The 20,468-nt window shown below is 40.9% G+C and overlaps 1 protein-coding gene across 13 annotated transcripts in view; it reads left to right on the top strand.

Annotated features, from left to right (window-relative positions):
• The window catches only part of ENOX1 (ecto-NOX disulfide-thiol exchanger 1), a 358,275-nt gene that overhangs the window by 62,340 nt on the left and 275,467 nt on the right, over positions 1 to 20,468 (top strand). For 11 of the 13 annotated variants that reach the window (XM_075046158.1, XM_075046156.1, XM_075046155.1 and 8 more), the window contains exon 2: positions 11,422 to 11,495. The exons of 1 other annotated variant lie outside the window; for it this stretch is intronic. The gene's annotated coding sequence lies outside the window, so the exon portion shown is untranslated. Of the gene's footprint in view, positions 1 to 11,421; positions 11,496 to 13,889; positions 13,908 to 20,468 lie in introns of those variants that run through there. One more of the 13 variants, XM_075046154.1, reaches the window with a different exon arrangement.

The raw sequence follows: 20,468 nt of genomic DNA, 5'->3' as shown, positions 1-20,468 counted from the left end.
TTTTGTGTCTCATATTATCTTAAGACAAGAGAAAAGGAAAAATCTCAAATGTGTAAGTATTTAGAAGGATTGAGTGTGGTAAAATTCTAATATTTGCTTTCTCTTAACTCCTTTGACAAGGGAAAGAAGGTAGGAAAATAGTAATTTGGGTTCCGATTCGGAAAGTGCAGTGGAGTAGGGGAAGAAATCAAGGAGAAATTATGTGAATAATTCCAAATCGATAGTGTAAGCTGTGAGCTGTTGATCACTGTTTTGTTATGCAGACATAGATTTCCATTAATATTCCTTCTTTGAAAAACAGAAATCCTGTCTCTGTTGTTGTATGCTTAATTGAGCACTTGAGGCAACCCCCCCCCCAACAAAAAACAAAACAAGCCAAAAAAACCTCCCAACCAAAACCCCTATAGCATGCAGATCTATTCTTCAGATGATGATGTTCTTTTAAAATCTTTTTAAGAGAAGTTGTCCCCTGCTATACATCCTAAATACATTCTCTGAAATCTCAGACCTCTCCACGAAGTGGGTAGAAGAGGTTTGGTGAGCGTTACAGAGTGTGACTGCTGTGGGAAAAGTGGAGTTGCAATGGGTTGCAGAAAGCTAATGTTACACTTGAAAGCACTTTCTTCAGAAAGTATTTTTTTTATATATATACATGTATTGTTAAGACCATCTAATATTCTCTGGAGAGGGAAACCAAATCCACAGTTAAATTGAATAGTCATTCTTTAAGAAGACTTCTGTTACTTGTGGCTTAAGTGTAACAGAAAACAGAGTATATTAACACAGACTCTCAGCAAGATATTTTAGCTATAAAATGTCAAAGCCTCTTCAAAACTAGGGAGTTAACCATTGCACAGCTTTAAAAATGAGCATCATAACTTTAGGAAAACATAGTTACCCTACTCCTCGTAGATCAACATGTGGCAGGATTTTTTCAGTGGAAATATGTGCCTACAAGCTATTTATTTTTTGTGTTTTGTTTAACACCAATTGGCATCTGAGATCAAGAAAGCTTAAAGCAATTATGAGTAGCTGGTGCAGCAAAAATCATGATTGATACATTCACAACCCAGGGTCGATTCTTCTGGTAATGTTATTTTATTAAGGAGTGCAACAAGGGGAAAAAGGGACATCAGGCATATGACTTTGTAGCACTGAATTAACACAGTACTCTGACCACACACAGATGTTTCCTCCCTCAGTGCAATCAGTGCAAGACACACTGATTGCAGCGTGCAGACCTCGGAGAAGAGACGGCTGTGCATTTGTTGCTAAGCCTATTTCCCTCCTCCCTTTGGCTTATTGGATTATTTTATACAGTGGAATGATAGGAATTTAAAAATGAAAAAGTGCTGTTGAGTCATCTAGTCCATCTTGCAGCTAATACAGGATTGTTCTCTGCGGATCTTTGTCCAGTTGGCTTTAGATGTGATTGGACTTCAGCCAATTTCCTTTGGAAGATTATTCTACAATAGAATACACTTCATTATTAGGAATTTTTTCCCTGTCAGCCTAAATTTTACTTTGTTCAGTATAATCACATTACTCTTAGCTATAGTTTCCTGAAAAACCCTATTAAAAAAAATCTTTAGTATGTGTATCCTTCCAGAGCTTGTAGATAATTATCATATTTCTCTTTCAATAGTGGCTTTAGTCAAGCTATACATATTTAGTTATTTTAATATTTTCTCATAAATCAGTCTTCCTAGATTAATGATGACTTTTATTGCTGCTATCATTGAGCCAAATCTCAAATTCTTCTATTTAAAATTCAACAAGAAAAGGCTGGACTGAATAGACTTACAGATTAGATCATGGTGTCATTGAAAACCCATCCTTTGAACCCCTGTTTGTGACTTCAGATCTGTCTGAATGCCAGCTCTCCTGAGGCAGACTTCAGCAGTAAGATTTGTCTCAACTGCCGTGAGTTATCTACAGCATAAGCACCTACATCAAAGCTACAATCCCTGGATTCCTTTTATGATCATTAGACCCTATCGTTGGGTGCAATTCATCTAAGTTATTTTAGATATCCACATTAGGATGAGAGGAATTGAGCCCCGGAGGCACCTATTTCTCTCTCTCAGTTAAGGGTAGCCCAAGGTGATGAGCTCAGGTATTGACATCTGCAGTTGGTGAGACAAATCCCCCCTAGGTGCTGGAGTCTTGGAGATCGATACAGAGCAGCTGTGCTGGAGGGCCACCTGATTTACATTGATCAGTCCCTCTGTCCTGGACCTCAGACTTCCTTGGGTATTTAAAGGTAGGGTCTGTTGAATAGTCAGACATCATGGTTCAAGAAGTGAGGAGCCTTGGTTCTCTCCATGGCAAAGCCATCACGGCTTGGAGACAGCGGCGAGGCACTTTGGCGCTCCGAGAGGCTCGATTCCTAACACATTTGAGTGGCATTGAATTCAACACAAAAGTGTGATGTTTACATTGAAAAACAGGGGGGTGGATAAAATTGCCTTTTGCATAGGCATAAAATCATAGAGTTACAGAATATCTCAAGTTGGATGGGACCCATAAGGATCATGGAGTCCAACTCCCTGCTCCTCCCAGGACTACCTAAAACTAAACCATATGACTAAGAGCATCGTCCAGACACTCCTTGAACTCTGACGGACTTGGTGCTGTGACCGCTTCCCTTGGGAGCCTGTTCCAGTGACCACCCACCCTCTCGGTGAAGAATGTTCTCCTAACGTCCAATCTGAACTGAAGCAGGTGCAGCATTTACCTAGAGAGTAGGAAGTCTAGATGTCAGATACATTGGTTTTCAAGTCTTTTTGGGCCGGAGGAAGCCTATGGTCAATTATCTTTCACTTTCCAAGGCCTCTAAAAAGGTGGCTTTCACAGGACAGATGTCTGCTGCTCTCCCCTTCACTGTTAGGTATTTGTTCTCCACTGACAGCTTAGTGCTCACAATTCTTACTGCAGCCCTAGGCAGATGTCTGCTCAGATGCAATTCTTGCCTTTTGGCTAGCCATAAGTTATAATTTGCTCTCCATGCAGGTTTAATCATTCCTGGTTTATACTGGAGTATAACTAGGAAAAGAAATCAGCATCTGCCTTTTGTTCTTTAGTAAAAAAATAAGGTAAATATATTTTCCCAGTGAATAGTTACCTTCTGTCAGACTTTCTGACAAAATATGCTAAGCTTCTATTGCCTATAATTTGTATATAATATCCAGGAAAAAACTTTGTTCTAAATACCTTTGGAGGACAAACACCAGGGAGGGAGGAGAGCTGTTGAAATTGAAGGATAATATCAGCACAAGATAATATGTTTATTAATTAGTCCTGGATGAATTTAGACTGAAAATTAGAAGAAATTTTTCAAACCTCCCAAGAGGTGAAGTTCTGGAATAAACTCCAGATGCACTAGTTGAGTAGACAACTAAAATAACTTGAAGACAGGATTTTGTAAACTTAGGGAAGGTTTTGTGAGAATGCATAGAAGTATTTACAGAGGTTAAAAAACAAAGATAAAAATTAAGCATGCAATATGAAGTCATAGTGTTACCAAAGGGTCTAGAAAGGAGACTGGCCCCTGCTCATGTGTTTGCACTATCACCTATTTTATGTTTAATCCAGCAGTTGGTGGATTCTGCTGTTTGCTAACAGATGCCAGAAGGTCCCAGTTTGAGAGGTTAATGTAAGAAATTCCTTGCTGTTGCCAGACCCTTGGAGTTGGGGATGTCAGCTGCCTTCCCAAAACCTATTTGGGACGTAGGTCTTGGTTGTTTGGTGGTGGTGTTAGGAAGGTATTGTGTGGTGTGCACGTGGCTGTGGAACAGATCCTGTGTGGTCCTCGTGGACGAAGCAAGATCAGGAAACAGGACAAGACCCAGTGCGTTGTTCTGAGTGGTACATTCTTTCAGTACTACAGCCCAGGCACTGTACCCAGACTTTTCCCCACTGAAGCCTGTGCTGAAAGCTTGCCAGGCAACGGGGTTCTGCTCCTAATTCACAGTAACTGGAACAAAATGCAGCTATCCTCATCGTTCACACAGACACACAACCCTCAGAGACTACAGCACTGCCACAGCATACAACGCTTCATCTTGACGCTAGCAGAAAGAGTACAGGGTTGTCTGTTGGGACATTTAACTTTGAAACATCACCACACTGGAGATGAGGACTTGGAGAAGTGTGCGTTGGGCAGGTATTTTTAGCTACCTTTCCTTAAAATTGCTCTGCTTTCCTAATCCTGTTTTATCATCACTCTGTGAACTAATTCTGCCACTAGCCTGTCTGCTAATAATCTTTATCTTGATAAGCTATTCCTCATTATTTCTGACTTTCCAGAGAATGACATCTTGGTGCCTGTCCTCCACTTTTAGCAGGAGACACGACTGACTGCTTAGAAAGGCTTCCTAGACTCCTCTCAAGTTGTTTGATCCTGCTCCTCTTCACAGCTCCAGCTTCCGTATTTGCTTCCGAGACAAGAGAGAACATAGGCCTTTCTTTTCTGTAATGCTAAAAATAATGTGAGCAAACAGCTGTGGATTGCAGCTGGCCCCCGTTACAATAGGTGTCCGCTTCAAGGAGGACATGATGGTCCTCTTGTTTCTTCTATGGATTTTTTGACCCACCTGTGATTTCTGAGGCTGGACTTCACTGGTGGCTAGTTCTGAATGGTTCCTCCTTTTATGCAGGAATGAGGTATCGTAATCTTCAGATATTGTGGTGCTAGATGTTATTTAAGTACCTTCCAGGACAACTGAGTGTCATGGGCATGCTTAACTTACCCATGATGTCCTCAATAGGTCTTACTCTTGAAAAATACGATCTCTGTTCAACTTACTGGAACCCCTTTTTACATTCCTTGTGATAATCTGAACAGGGTTTCCTAGCAGTTGTCACTACAGTTAAAGAAGGGAAGGGTTAGAGATTTATTGCATCTGTTGCATTCGGCTGCAGACCCAGTCTTTCACTGGGATGAAATAGTGTAACATAGTGCTTCTGCCTTTCTTTCAAAAGAAAAAAAAAAAAAAGTATGTCTTTTCTTACAGAGTTTCTATTCCAACCTCTAGACTGCAATCATGGCAGCACGTTTTGGCATATCTCAGACGCTCTGCAGAGATGCAGCAAGGTAGCTTAGGCTCCGTGTTGTCAAACCAAAAGCAGCGGCCGTGTTGTGTGCTGCTTCTGCCTGTGTCGGGACAGGTGAGGACCCTTTCCCTCCAGAAGCACCTGCCATAGTAAAGTTGCTCAATACTTTATACTTTCACAGAAGTTATTCAGGTTGGGAGTCTTTGCACCTTGGACGTTACTTTTGAGACAGACTTTAGAGCAGTGAGTCCTTTCTCACCTTTTGCCACAGGTCAGGGAAAGGGCATTTTCAGCCATTAGAAATCAGCTTGCTTTGAGTAGAAAAAGGTCTGTTCTTACAAACCTCCTCGTTTTTCTTTTTTTTTTTTTTTTTCAACAGGGAACATGGGTTTGTACTAGCTTGCTAAGAAGCTAATCAAAGAAAGGATTTCAGTTTCTAGTCTGCTTCACTGTCAGTTCAGGATAGTTCCAGAACCGTTTACTGTTATTGATTACGCTGCTGTCCAGTATAGGTACTTTGTCCGTAACAGCGATGGGTGAATCCCCTCACTGCGATGGGTGGCAGGAATCTGCTGGCAGGTGGGGACGTGGGACGGGGTGGCCTGGCTCTGCTTCCCACCTGTCTTCTGAAAGCACTGCACCCTGACTTTAAACACTGATGTCCCTGATGGAACCCCCCCCCCAGAGTAACAGGTTAAAAAAAGATGTTTTATTGTATTATCACCTAGCATACTCCATTGCACACAGCGTGACTGTAATTTTGTCAATGATGGTGTGCAGGTTAATATACTTTATTGAAGCTGTATTATTAGACTGAAACTGAAATCTGTTCAGGAGGCTCTTTTTCTACCCTGAAATCTATTAGGTGTTGCATCTTAAGGGAGCTGTAAGAAGATTGACTCCCAAGAATAATAGTTTCCTCCCTATTTCAGGGAGAAGTTAGAATGTTTAATTTTACTTACGATAATTAGTATAATTTCATATAGGTTCAGGAGATAAGAGAGGAGGTATGAGATGGAGCTTCCTTAATTGCCTTTATTAACTACATCAACTGTGAATCTTTTGGCCTCAATGTACAGTCAAAAGGGGAGACATTTTGCTGTTCTTGTAGGTTTATGTTAAAAAGAACAAATTTAAAATAAGGATGGTAATGATGGAACCTGAAAGAGTTACTCTGCGAAATGAGGTATAATAAAGAAAGGCTTGGCATGTTCATTTATTCCCAGATTTCAATCTTTGACTGAATGCAAAGCCGAAGAACACACCATCTTGCAAATTTGAATACAAGAAAAAGATGTAAAAATGAGAACAGCCTGCTTTGTTAAATATTGCTCACTGGCATCTAAAAGTGATACAGGGTGTTAAAGATATCACCCCTTAATTGTCAGTGATATAAACAAACCCAATTCTAGAAAAATGTTATAAACACTCACTCTAATGTATATTCATTGGAAGAGAAATAAAAACGTTTTCCACGGTGCCTGACACATACTGAATATTCAGTGTAACAGGATGGAAAGGGTTTTACAAGTTAATGCCTTTAAAATGAGGAGATCACAATACATTTCTGACATGGTGTTTCAACCTGGACTCTTATTTTACAGTTTAGTTAATTCTCAATGCAGAAACTGTGGTCCCGTCATGCAGAAATTTGAGAATCCTGCACGAAGTACTGCCCAACTTAGTCATTTTGCCTAAGGCACTGAGCAAAACTTGTGTCTAGCTTTGGCAGTAACAGCAATTACTTCTGTAGTAACATGCAACATATAATGGATGATATAAAATATGAGTTGAAACTGTTTATCTATTAGACTACTACATTGGGGATTCTTCTCCTAGCGTAATGTAGCCAAGAACCATCCAAGAAAGTGTTACTTAGACAGTATTTGTTTTCCTTTTGTGGTTCCAGCACGAGAGTTCCTTTGATTTCCTATAAAAACTTGAATTCTGTAGAATGGGATGGACACCCTCCAGCTGGAGAGTTGTAGGCCTAATAAATAGCATGTAAAAGAACGGGAAAACTGCACCCTGGACCTTGTCCATCCCAGACTCCAGAGGAATGTGGCTGAAGGAAAGATGAAGAGGCCAGACAATTTGTCTTCTGTATCCATAGTCTGTGGATGACGGGGGATGCCGAAGGTGTAAGAAGGAGGTTGAAAATTATAAACTACCCAGAATCAGTTTTATGTTACTACAAATTATGGTCTGAGGACTTTTTTTCAAAGGGCGAGTAGCACCTCTACTAAAAATTAAAGACTGCAGAAACTGATACAATCCATCTCAGCCCCACGGCATCACTAGCTGTACCTAGGCTCCTCTGACAAATGTTTTCGGAGAAAAAAAGGTCTTTAAAAGGGGATAATCATGGTACTTCACAGTCCTCTTTCCCACCTGCCCAGCCTAAATAGTAAAGCCAAGATCCAGAAACTGCACCTTCTAGTTCCTGATGCGCTTATTATGCTGTGTTCTTTTCCATGTGGTTTTTTCCAAGTAAAAAATTAGAGAAATTCTCTTTATTTTTCCATAAATTCATAAAGGGTGATTGTGGGTTTTAGCTTCTTTGACAAAACACTGAAAATGCTTTCTTTTTTTTTTTTTTTTTTTTTTTTTTAAAGTAAGTTGGTGAGAAGAACTTTCAGTTGTCAGGGGGAAAAAACCTCTAGAAAATGTTGGTTTTTTCATCGAAAATCATTTTAGCTCATAAGCCATTCTTTCCTTATCTTGATGAGAAGAAAATGATCGGATCTCTAAATCAATAATGTTGAAAACAGCAACAGCAGTGATCATCCTGGGTGCATGTTGTTTTCTGATGTGCTTTCATATCGGAGCAGTTCCTCAAGCTGTAAATATCAGCCTGACTTACACTCGGGCTTCAACCTCACATCAAGCAACGGCGAAAAAAAATAGGGGCTGTTTAAATGCAGCAGGGCTTGGAAATAACAATTTTTAAAAACTGCCAGCATGTCAAAACATTGAAGGAAAATATTGAAGTGTACCAGTGTGCTTCCAGTTTGTCTGTTGCTGAATGCTTTTTCTATTGAATAATCACATCTTCTAGGGTCTAAAGCGCTGGTTCATTGTGTGTAATGCATTGCTGTCATGCCACAAGGCATTAAAAAAAAAGAGATTGAAATTATCTGGAGGGAACCAAATCACTTTATTTCAAAGACAAATTAGATTGATCTATCTTACCATTCTCCATAGATTTCATAAGCACATTACTTGTTGAAGTGGTATCAGGCATTTTATATATTATAGCAATTTGCATACGTTCATTAAGCTGTGCTTTGTAAAGCTTTCTGACAGGGGCATTTGATGAATCCTTTCGTGAACTGCATTGTTTCTTTACGCAAAGCAATCTGTTAAATCATGCCTTTGTCCTTCAGTTTGTCAGAATCAGTAAGTGAAGCAGATGTTAATAACTGGGAGGGTTTGGGGGGTTTTCGGTGTTTGCAGAATATGGGATTACTGTGAAGGGCACGATGCGTTTGTAAAAGCGACAGCTGGTGTTATTAAAGATAGAAAGTGTGCTACAAGTAAAAACTTTCCCTGGCATCTTTTAGCAACTCTACAAGGTTTTTTGGAACAGTCAGATGGGTGGTCATTTCTAAAATAAACGCCGCTAATGTTATGCACAGCAAATCGTGTGCTTATGCTTACATGCAATTGTTCTTATCTTTGGCTGCAAACGTTCTGTCACAGAGCTATCTCAGCCATGCAATAATTCATAATGTTTCTCTATAAATATGTCATAAATTCTCACGTCAACAATCCCTTGAGACGTGTCTTTGAGCAATATAATTTCATGCGTTATCACGTTAGTAGAACTTTACACCTGGTTGGTGTTTTGAAGGTTACCTTTACGACACAAGTTCTGCTGGACCTGACAGTTCAGTCCCTGGAATCTACTACCCATCGTGAAGGTCACTTGGCTGAAGATGGTCCAGCCGGGGAACAGCAGGCATTTAGGTGGTTCATGTGCTTCGGCTGATGGGTGGTAACTCCCGTTGAGGTGTGGTGACGTCAGTGCCGGTAGTCAACTGAAGAGACCTTGCAAGTGAGGGTAAAGCGAGGGGCCGTAAAAGCGGGCAAGAGATGAGGGGGCTAAGTAAGAGAGGAAAGCATGGCCTAGGGAATGCCTCCAGAGGCTCGGCGGAGATGGAGGCGCTGATCTCCTCTCTCTGGTGACCAGCAGTAGGACACGAGGGAATGGAATGAAGCTGAGCCAGGGGAAGTTCAGGCTCGAAGTCAGGAAAAGGTTCTTCACTGAGAGGGTGGTCAGTCACTGGAACAGGCTCCCCAGGGAAGCAGTCCCCAGCCTGTCAGAGTTCAAGGAGTGTCTGGACGATGATGGTCCTTATGGGTCCCTTACAACTCGAGATATGCTGTGATTCTATGATTTTATGTGGAGAAGGTGTTATAAGGCTAACTGATGAAGGACATGCAGAAAAAATGGAGGACATTAACCGTAGAAAATAAAGGGTAAACTTTGCCCACCCTCTGATCTTGCAGATTTTTATCGGTATTACCTAGTAAATAGCTCCCACTTGTTTTAGAGGTGATATTTGGCTGATTTTCACATTAACTTTAATGGCATTCTCTTTGTGATTTCTCTATGCCTTACTGTGGAAATCTCTTTTGGGGAATTGAGTAGGAGATGGAAAGGGCAGAGATGTAGTGGTGTTACTTGTGCCTCTGTAATGGAATCGGAGCTTCTGAGCCTGGCTTGTCTGCAGTTGACATCAACAGCAGGAATGGCAACACAGTGCATAGAATAAATAATCCTGGAAGTTGTCATGTTTATAGACATTGCCTGAAAATATGTAGAGAAGACCAGTGAGGGATTTCTGTAGTTGTTGTTCTTGCACATGAAAGTAGGCAGCAGCTACAAATCAGCGAACTGTTGCTTTTGTAAGAAGAATTGGCAGAATCTTTCATGCAGTTGCTGGATAAAAATTTCTACTGCTTCATTTCTCAGAGCTTGCCTTATCTTTCTGTCTGATTATCTTGCAAAAAAAATGAGCAGTGAAATAATTATCCATGCTGATATTTACATTTTGTCTCTCTGCTTGAAAATTACCAGCTCACAGAAGGGAACAGAGGGAGTCTAGGACTCCTTCGGTGGGCTGAGCCTTTGGAGAAGAAAATGCCTGCTCTTCAGCTGGAGCACATAGGTGCTCCCAGCCAGGTGACCATTGATGCGTAGTGGGTATAGGCCGTTCTATAACTGATTCGTCTTAACTCTGCTGAGGTAATTCACTTTGCCTATACTGGGAATCATGCGGTGGGTAGCAGTAGTGCAGCTGCAGGCAAAAGCTCAGGCAGAATTGTGGGGAAAGGAAAGAGGCGGGACTTTTTCTCATGTGGGCTCTTAATTATTTATTTTTTTTTAAGAGCTGTGGCTGTGTGGCAGCACTGTGTGAAACTGTTTCCTGCTACAGAATTCAAAGATGTTGATGGTGCCACAGAAATACTCAATAAGCATGTACTCACGATGGTGAAGCTGATGCGGTCATCTGTTTGTGCAGAACAAAGTTCGGACCAAATGCAGTTGGACACATGAACTAATTTTTCCTCTTTTTTTATCTCCTTTGTGTCTGTCTTTGGTCTGCTGAGCCTGTTTCTTTCTCCTGATGTATCCTCCTCCTCTTTTTTGCCTTCTTAAGCGCATTAGACTTATCAAATGCATTAGACTTATCAAATGCATTACACTCAGGGTCACTGTGCAAGGATCACCAGGAAAATTTACAGAGACTCTGGGACTAATTGTGATCGGGTGTTATACATATGCTTACAGAAATGTATATCTAGAATTTCACACCTGTAGCAGAACTGCCATGTTCAGCATTTTTGGACAAAAAAGATGTAATGCACATAATGATAGACTTGATTTTTCATGTGGTTTCCCTATTCATGCCACTGTCTTGCTGCAAACTAAAGGCACAATATTGCTTAAGTGTACATAGAGATGCTTGTGTTTTCCTAAATCATGTATATTTTCTGATATGCCACTGGCAGTTTTGCATATTCAATATATTAGTTTTGTTCTTTCATTACAAACAGTTGTAGCAAAATTGCTATTTGCAAATTTGATGTGTTTTCAGAGTTTTCTGCTAATTTTCAACTTGTATGTAGAAGTTGCCTAAGAATCTATACAATATTATGTATCTTAAATTTAATACCATAGAAATTATCATACCATCATTGTTATCACCCACAACATTTCTCAGGTGATGCAGAACTTTAGAAGGACTAGCTCATAAACTCATTTCCAAATAGTAACTTTGCACAATAATTTTTTTCTTTTATATGCTTAAGCCTTATACTTTTAGTGACTTTTAAAAATATATATTATCTCCTTTTCAGATCTTGGACTCTGAGCTTGAAGCAATTCTTGGTTATATGCTTCTTGAAACTTGGAAAGTATCTGCAATAAATAGGTATGTGTAATGGATACATTCATGTTTTGTGTTGGATGATTTGGAGTGTGTGTGAGTTTTGTTGACAGTTTAATGCTGAACTTCTTAAAGCTCTTGATAAATCTCAGCTGCCATGAATGGGACAGTATGATGGATCTTTGCAGGCTGAATTTTCAATAGCACATAGGGTATTTGTATGGCAGAAATTGGGAAGGGTATGATGCTCACAGTTACTCAGAGAGAAATGTGTAGCCAAACTTACAAATTTAACTTCAAACTGAACAAAAAGGTGAGTCTCCACAAGCAAGTAAGTTTTAAAGGTAAAATTGGTGAGTTGGAAGAAGTAGCTCTACTCTTGATCCCCCCATAGTTGAGGCTGTGCTTTAACTGGCTTTTCATCTGTGTTTCCTTTGGTTTTCTTTGCAACTGCTAAAGGTAGTAAAGGTACGAATGTGACTAAATACTGGGAAGAAAATGGCCATAAAGGTTGAAACCTTGGGCACATTGACGTTCCTGGAAATTTTCTCAAGTATTTCAGTGAAGCTAGTATCTCACTTGGAACATTTACAGAAAATATTCAGGCAGTTTCAGAAATACATTTCTGCATATAACGAAGCAATTTTTAGGTGATTTCTTTTTTAAAAGTCAGGTCACGCTTTATGATGCTTGAAACTCTGCTGAGCTCCTAGCAATGGAGAAAGAGAAACAAGAGGAGATTCAGAAGGCTTTATTCTTTCTAAAGAGCTTATAGACCTAGGCAATTTTTTGAGTCTCAGCTCTAAAGAGGAAAAGTTTTCTTGAATACATGGATGTAACGATTGAACTTACCTTGATCTGGAGAAACAGTGAAGAGATTTGTAATGGGGGAGAGGTTGAATTCTTCTTATGAACAAAATCCAGGACCAGTTTTTGGTGTAGAGGACCCTTTCACAAAAATGGGGTTTTGCCATACAGTTGCTCATTCTTTAAGAAGCAGAATGCAAAATATATTCATAGCGTGCTTCACCTGTAGGTCCCAAGAATTTTGGCAAAAGGTGGAGAATAACCATTGTTTCCATTTTATGTATGGAGTCAGGTACCTGCCTGGATCACTTAATGTACGATTGCCCTACTACTGAATGTCCTGGATGTTCAGATGTGTGTCCAGGCCTGTCAGAGGATCCCTATGTCTAATGACGCTTTCAGAATGTGCGCAAAAGATCTCAGGAGGGTTTCTGATGATTACGTTTCCTTAATATTCTCATATCTATTGATGTGCCTTTACTTGTCTCCTTTTCATCTATTCCCTCTTTGTTGTGCATTTCTTTGGTCTCATTTGTTTCTCCTTTGCTCCTTTATTTGGCTTTCCAATGTTTTTTGCTTTTTCCTCCTCTTTTTTAATTCATTTTCAGTTGCTGGAGATTGGCAGCAGTAGGATCTTACACAAGGAGGAGCTTCGGAAAAAAAAAATCATATCAGAATGAGCTTCCCTTTCAGTGCCTCTCTAGAGAGCCTGCTGTAAAAGGCTACTCGCTGTCATTCCTGTAAATTTTCTTTTGCAGCCAGCTCTGCTGGGTGTCCCCTTTGTGCCCTGTGAACATCTGTGTTGCAGCTTATGTCTGAACCCAACTGGAGAACAAATGTGTGAACCTGCTTCTTATTTTGAGCAGGAAGCCGCCGCTATTAGTAGGGCACGTGGCCTTGGTTCACCTGCGACTTCTAATCCCCAGCTGGGAGCGAACCAGCTGTCTGTCCTCTCCCCTCCTGCCACCCGTGCCCTTGTCCGTGGGGCAGCACGTTCCCCTGCTTTCCTCAAGACGCTGCCCAATGCCTGTCAGACGTCAGCATTCGTTTTCTCCCTGAATTTTTTCCCAAGTCACGCAGAAAGGAAGAAAGGAGTAAGCACCGTAGGACTTCTACGGCACAGATTTCCATTGCTCCTGGAAACTTCTCCCTGCGTGCACGCAGTCATGCAGGCACCACCCAGTAGCACCACCCTTCTGCATAAGGAAGAAATCTTCAAGCCCTGAAATATTCAGGCTTAGGGGATGCCGGAGCAGAAGAGAAAGCTCCCTTCCCCAGGCTGTGCACAGGATTCCAGGAAAAGGCGACAATGTTTCTTTGCCTGTTTTGGACACAGCACAAGACAGCTCATTGAGTGTAAATTGTGAACTTAACCTCGAACAGACTTGCTTTCAGAAACTTTTTACTTTAAAGGAAAAAAAAACGGGTGAAGAAAAAGAAGCAGCAGCTCTGCCTTGTTTGCAAAAGCGCTATCCCACTTGAGCATGCTCAGCAACGTTTGAAAAGCGTAGGTGATGAACTGCAGTCTTTGTGGCATATGTGTGCGTCCGAGAGAAAAACGAAATCTGTTGTGTCAAGTCGGCTTCAGCTTACGCTCGAAGGATTGCTGTGACGAGCCTGGAAGGTGCGGAAACTTTCGTGAAGGATCAGGTGCGATAGCAGAGAACGACTGTAGCTCTGGGGGGAGGAGGCTGGAGGATTTGAGGTCAGTCTAAATCAGTAGCCATCAGCTGGGAAAGGAGCACAGCTGATTTAGCAAGAGTGTGCACCAATTCAGCAGCTTCCCTCAGATGTTTGGGTTGGCAGGACTCAGAAAGAGCAAATCTTCCCGGCTGACGTTAGTTGAAATGGCTACTGGGCAACCTTGTTTTCCTTCCCTTTCATTAAATGAGCTCCCTTTTGGCAGAAAGGTACGTGAGTTTCAGAGCTTTCCAAACCAGGGTAGAAAAAGTTGGCCCCTTTCTTTCCAAAACTAACCATCAAAGCAGTCCCAGTGCACCCCAGCCGTCTCTGTGTGTGTGAATCCTGCTCAGGCAGTGGTCTCCCTTGTTTCTTCCTGTATGCACTTGTTGGAGGGAAGGGTTGGTCTGGTTGATTTTACGACTGGGAGTGCTAAACAGCTAAAATTTCTAAACAAAAAAATCTGGTCCTCTTTAAACATTGGCGGACGGATATCTGTCTTCCATCTGTGGCAGCCCATGCCAAACAGCAGAAGAACTGCAAAGTTTGTGTTCTGAAACCTCAGAGAAATAACTGGCACGCTCCAACTTATATATATATATATATATTTTTTTTTTTTTAAACTACACGCAAATCTGAAACATTAAACACAGAAAGTAACGTTAAATTATGACAAGCAGGCAGAAGCCGGGCAGTTCAGCTGGAAGGGTTGTGCCTCCTCTGTCCTTAGGACATGGAGCCCTTTCAGCCCTGCTGCAACGGGCATTGCTGTCCATTAACAGCAGGCAGCGGTCATCCGTTGGGCAGGTTGTCCCCTCCAGCTGGGTCACCCAGGACGTTGCATGGCCTGACGTAGCGGGAAGGAAGGTGGCTGGTAGTCTTTCAGGTGTGTATGGCTCACAAAACCATTCCGGAGGTGGAAGGTGGCTGTTTTCTTCCCCTTAGAGCCGGAAAGGTTGTACGGTGCAGCAGACAGTGCTGGGTTTGATGGTTGTTTCCCCAAACAGCTCCTTGCTGGAATGCTTGAGCAAAGGAGCTCCGTTCAGAGGAGAGGGGACCATGGGTGAAACAGTGGGCTCCAACTGCTGTGTTTGCTCCTCGGGGCTGTGGCTGGCAGGGAAGAGAGTCGGAGCAGCCTTGAGGCTGCTCCAGCCAAAAGCTGGGGTTGTAGCAGCCCTCAGCCAGCCCTGAGCCAGGAGTCACATACAGATGTTTTGTCTATTCTTGTTCTTACTTGAGGCTTCATCCAAAAAGGGGACTGTGTTGCTCTCGGTGAGCTTTGGATCAGCCCCATGGAGCAGCTGGGAAATAAAGCAGGACTGTGCATCAGCCAGTATCGACTGGGCAGCAGCAATTTGGTTTGGTTAGAGAAGGTGTCAGCCTTTAGTAGTTCCCTGCTCTTTTTTAATTTGCTTCCCCATCTAGGCACTGCGCCGTATTTAGTAACGTGCGTCTCTGCTGTGTTGTCCCTTCTATTTATCAAAGTTATGCAAAGGGGTTATGCGTGAAAACTGTTTCTGTTTTCTGAATTGGCTTGGCATCACGACCGTTTGTCTCCCTTTGCAGTGCTAGAAAATGTGTGTTTACAATAGGTGATTACAAGGACGTCACTTTGGTACCTGGGAACCCGGGACCAATGTCTTCTGATTCACGGGAAGGGTCGTGACTGAGTCACGCTACTAAATGTGCCGTATGTTACCAAGTAACACATGGTGTTATTAATTGAGGATGTCGGTGCTGTGTTACACAACTGTCAGCGTTAAAAATTAAAGCGGTAATAAGGAGCTTTGAAATAGTGTTGTTAAGATTGGTCACTGTTTATAACACCAGTAATTCTGAACACAAATTTAATTCCAAATGCAAGAAAACAAAGGAAAAGGCAGGCAGCCTTTCTGCTTAAACGGCTTAATGACTTTGGGTATTTAATAATTTAATCACTTATGATGTGAGAGTGTTTTGTCCACCTCACGGTACTCACCCAGCTGGCTGTCACCTGCAAGAATCATTTCCTTAGACCTCCTGAACCTCCACTGCAGAGTTGCTGCCTGTCACTACATGCCACGCACGCACGGGGTGAAGGTGGTAAATGTCCGAGTGGGTTTTTTAATACGAACACTCAAGAAACCATTGCCTGCAGTAATGAAGTGGATAAGATCTGCTATTGATTCTGTTATGCCTTTTTACTATGTTTGCTTGAAGAAAATGTTTCCGAATTGGAGAGGCGGGTGCCCGCTCACGTGTGGTGCTTTCTGTATAGTTATTAATCGCGCCTTCTGCTTCCCGTCCCCGTGCGTCCTGGCGATGAGTATTTTGCTATTGACCGCACGATGATCGGGTCTGAAATCCTACTTGTGCGTAAAGCATGTGGTAGCCAAATGTAGCAACGTGGGAACGAAGTATCATTATTTTGTCAAGACAAGATACTCAGCATAGAGTATCATAAATTGATCCCAGGAGGACAGACCTAGAATATAAACTGTAGTGCTTTGAATATATGCATGTTATAATTGTATTAAAAGCTTTGCAGCAATTTGTATTGTATTACAGCTGACAAAGTATTTTACCTCCTAGTAACTAACTAATGTAAATAGTGTTGATATTTTTCTTTTCCATATTTATAATTACATTAATTGCTTTGCGTATTAATAACAAACAGTTAAGTGTCAGAGCCCAAGCTGTAGCTGCCAGTAATCCACAAGCAACTTGTTCGCATATTCAAAATACGAAACTGAAGAGTAACTGCGCTTTTTGCAAGTGCATATCTTCACAGCTTAAATTCTACATAATAAAGCCCACTGTGTTACCTGAATATTGTCATGTTCAATATCAAATCTAGTGCTAATAGAACATCTTTCGGAAATGAAGAGAAACCTTATGTTAAGAGATCAGAAGACATCCGATGAAAAATAAATGAATAGCTCACATTAGCTAGGAATTGTGACTTATTTCCAAATAAAGCTAAACTTTGAAAAAGATGTTTCCTGCCTTTGAAAACAGGCTTTTTCAGAAGCCAGAGCTGGACGATGCAGTTTTTGTAATGTGATTTATTTGGGCTAACAGAGTGTCGCAAAGAAGCATTCCAGGATTGACTAAATTTTTCAAATGAGAGCTATTTTTTTGGAAAGTTTCCAGAGAAGTAATCTTTCTGCATTGATATTTTGCAGACTTTATCAGTTTTATTCTTAGAGACAAAGCAAATTGAGATTTTAGTATAAATCTGGCAAAAACTTCAGTTAAGAAAGCCTCCTTTTCAGCTTTCTTGTTTGTTTTTTTTTTTTTTTTTTTCATTTTTGTTTTCTCTGTATTTATGATGCTTTATTTGTGTTGACCTCTTTGCTGGAGGCCAGCATTTAATACAGCTGATGGTTTTGAAAGTTTGCAAACCACTGGTACTTGTGAGGGCTGCCGAGTAAAGAGACAGTTTCAACTTAATATTGCAGGTGTACGCTGAACTATCCGGGGAAGAGCAAAGGTTGATTAAATTCACAAAATAAGGTGATTCGTAGTTTTCTAAATATGTCACTCAACCTAAAATTAACTCAATTATTTACCGGTCACACACATGCTAATGAATCCTGACAATCTCAATCGACCTGCTCCGATGAACTTCACTGTCACCTAATATTATTTCCTCTGTATTTTCGCTAATAGGAAAGAGTGATTGTAGCATTTATCACATGCAATGCAAAAATGCTGGGGGATTTTATTATTTTTTTAATACCTGCAATTTCAGGGTGCTAGTAAATTAATTACATTTAATTAGTAAGGCTATAAAAGAGACTCTTCTTTTTTGTGAGAGTGTCTCCTAAAGTTTAATCCCTCAGAGATTTCATGTATGATAGTGATGAAGATGGTTGCTTCTGAGTCAGCATCAATGATACTATTTAAGAAATAAAGTTGAAGTTATCCTTTCATGCAAAATGTGACAAAATTATAAGCTTTAAGACATTAAGATAATATGGTAAATATGATTTATTATTATTTCTGAAGTTAGAATCACCTTGGAATGGCAGTTTTAGCTGTGGGTTACCGGTAGCTATAAGAAATACGCAAGAAATTTGTAACTTAGCCAAAATCCTAAATGGGTTTATCTACTTTCCTGCTAAATACAGAAAAATATTGTGTACAAACGTGGTTATCCTGCATTTGTACTTGAGTTATGGCTAAATCTCCAAAAGGCTGCCCTGGATTATGAAATGGTATCTCTCCCTTTCCAAGGTTTCTCCCCCAAAGCTTTACAGAATCCTAGATGAAAATCAACATTGATCCATAAAATAGACATCACTGTAGCATTGACATGGGTAGGGCACAGCAGCTGAAAAGATTTCTGGCCTATGGTTATTTCTGTCTGGAAAATGGTGATGGATAAAGATATATATATATAATATTTAAAGCTGCTGAGCAATGGCAGGCTGCTTGCAGACAGCTGCACATTCAGCCTTTTTGGCTAGAATGGTTTAGTGGCTAATTAAGTGGACAAGTCAGGTCTCATTATGCCCTTGAGGAGAAGACTGCCGTGCCTTTGATTCCCATGAAAGTTTTGGCAGAGATGGGTTTAAAGCTGCAGCAATCTCATTGTGAGATGTGGTGTAGAGTATGAGATGGGCTTGTTAGAACCCATTTTACTGGATTTTTCTCAGTGGCTGCCACCCACAGAGAAACATAAAAAGTTAAAAAAACCCTGCAATTTTGAAAACTGAAATGAAGTCATCACATCTGGGTTGTTCCAAATTGTTACTGCATTTGTTTAGGAGGTTGGTTGTTTGATTTTTTTTTTTTTTGTGGATTTATTTTTAATCATTTCCATGATTTTCTTACTTGATTCATTCAATGACATCAGCTACAGTGACCAAACAGTTGTTTCCGTGGTGACAAATTGCAGTGTTACAAGCATCCTTGTATGAATCAGGTAAGAGAAACAGATCAACTAAAAATGGAGAAAGATTACTTGCAAAAATAAACCAGAAACATCTCGTAAAAGTTTGCAGGAAAGTGGATTGGAAATATAAAAATTATTTTAATATAGCTGAGTCTCCGATGCATCCAAAGATGCTGGCACGGCTAGTTTCATAGTGAAGCAGAAAGGGATCTGTCCACATCTGGTAACAGCAACCAGCTGGAGAACACTTCACGTAAATAAGTAACTCCATAATAAGAGTGAATTAATTTAATGGCAATAAAAAAAAATAAAGCTTCTTGTTCATCCTCTAAACTATGACAACTAGCATCACAGCTCATTGTGATTAAGGTCTAGCTCCTTAATAAATTGCATCTTAAAAGGATCTTGAGTACTTCTGTTATGTCACAGATCCAGTTCTGATTCCATACTGGGGCGAGCCAGGAGCTTGACCACTGAAGATGATGGAGTTGCATCAGGCTTACGTAAATGCAGGTGAAATCTGACTTGCGTTCGGTATATATAGCAAGGAACGTACGTCCAAATTTAGGAGGCCCCAAGTGATACTGTTGTATGGTATACTGTATCATAGTGGATTTAAATACTATTTGGGCTACATGCTAATAATGGCAAAAAGACCCTCGATGTGTACAGTGACACTAGGAATTAATTCCACTCCCGTCATGACAACTCTCAGTGGGAATATTGTGCCTTGCCTGGGCTCAGACGTTATTTCCAATAAGTATGGAAATAATGGCTCACAGTGCTGCAAAGTGTTAGCAGATCTCAAGGGAAATCTCATCAGATTATGTGATAGGTTTGAAATTAATCCATGTCCCCACTGTATTTACACAATATACAATTGTCTCTCTGATGGCTTATAAGGAAAGGTAAACGCTACCATCCTAAATCAGCAAGGGGATTTGCTGCAATACATTCTCTCAGTAGAGACTACATTTCTTCCTGAGTCGATACAGGCAACTCAGAAAATGATTATGTAACTTTCCTACACTGCAGACATATTGTTGTCTGGTTTGTAACCTCATTATGCCACATCATCATCTTTCTCGCGGTCCTCCTTGCCGCCAGTTCAGCAGACGTTAATTTTCACATTATCCTTTTGAAAATCTGAAAGGGAAAAAATTAGTTGAGAACTTCTTGCTTCTAGCGTGGGTACGACCCAGCTATAGATCCATCCATCCGCCTGTCATGCCTAGGTTGCTCGCTGGTGAAGGCTTCTTTGCAGCACTGTTCTCACCCCTTTGCAGGCTGCTTTGGGATTGTGCCAGGCTTTGCCCGCGTCTGCAGAACTGTGTCGTGTTAGGCCAAAAACTGTCTTCTCGCCATCTTTCCCCAAGGAGCAAGAAATTATCATCCGTGGAAGAATGTACACTTCACAACACTTGTAAGTAGTGAATATCTCAAGAAGCGTATAACAAACTTGCCAGCCCATAGGTTGAGTTTCTTGAATCCTGCCTGTTCTGGAGGGCATAAGCTAAAAGCTCAATTATGAATCCATGTAAGATTTTAAGCATGCAGGAAAGATATTCTCTGGTCAAGAAGTCTTAAAAGGACTGGAAGAGGAATGGTGGCTCCTACCCTGAAGTTTGAATACCAGCGCTAAGTAGTTTTGG

The sequence above is a fragment of the Buteo buteo genome, chromosome 14, assembly GCF_964188355.1.
Source record: "Buteo buteo chromosome 14, bButBut1.hap1.1, whole genome shotgun sequence".
In the NCBI taxonomy this organism is placed as follows: domain Eukaryota; kingdom Metazoa; phylum Chordata; class Aves; order Accipitriformes; family Accipitridae; genus Buteo; species Buteo buteo.
This window is presented reverse-complemented; position numbering and strand designations above follow the sequence as displayed.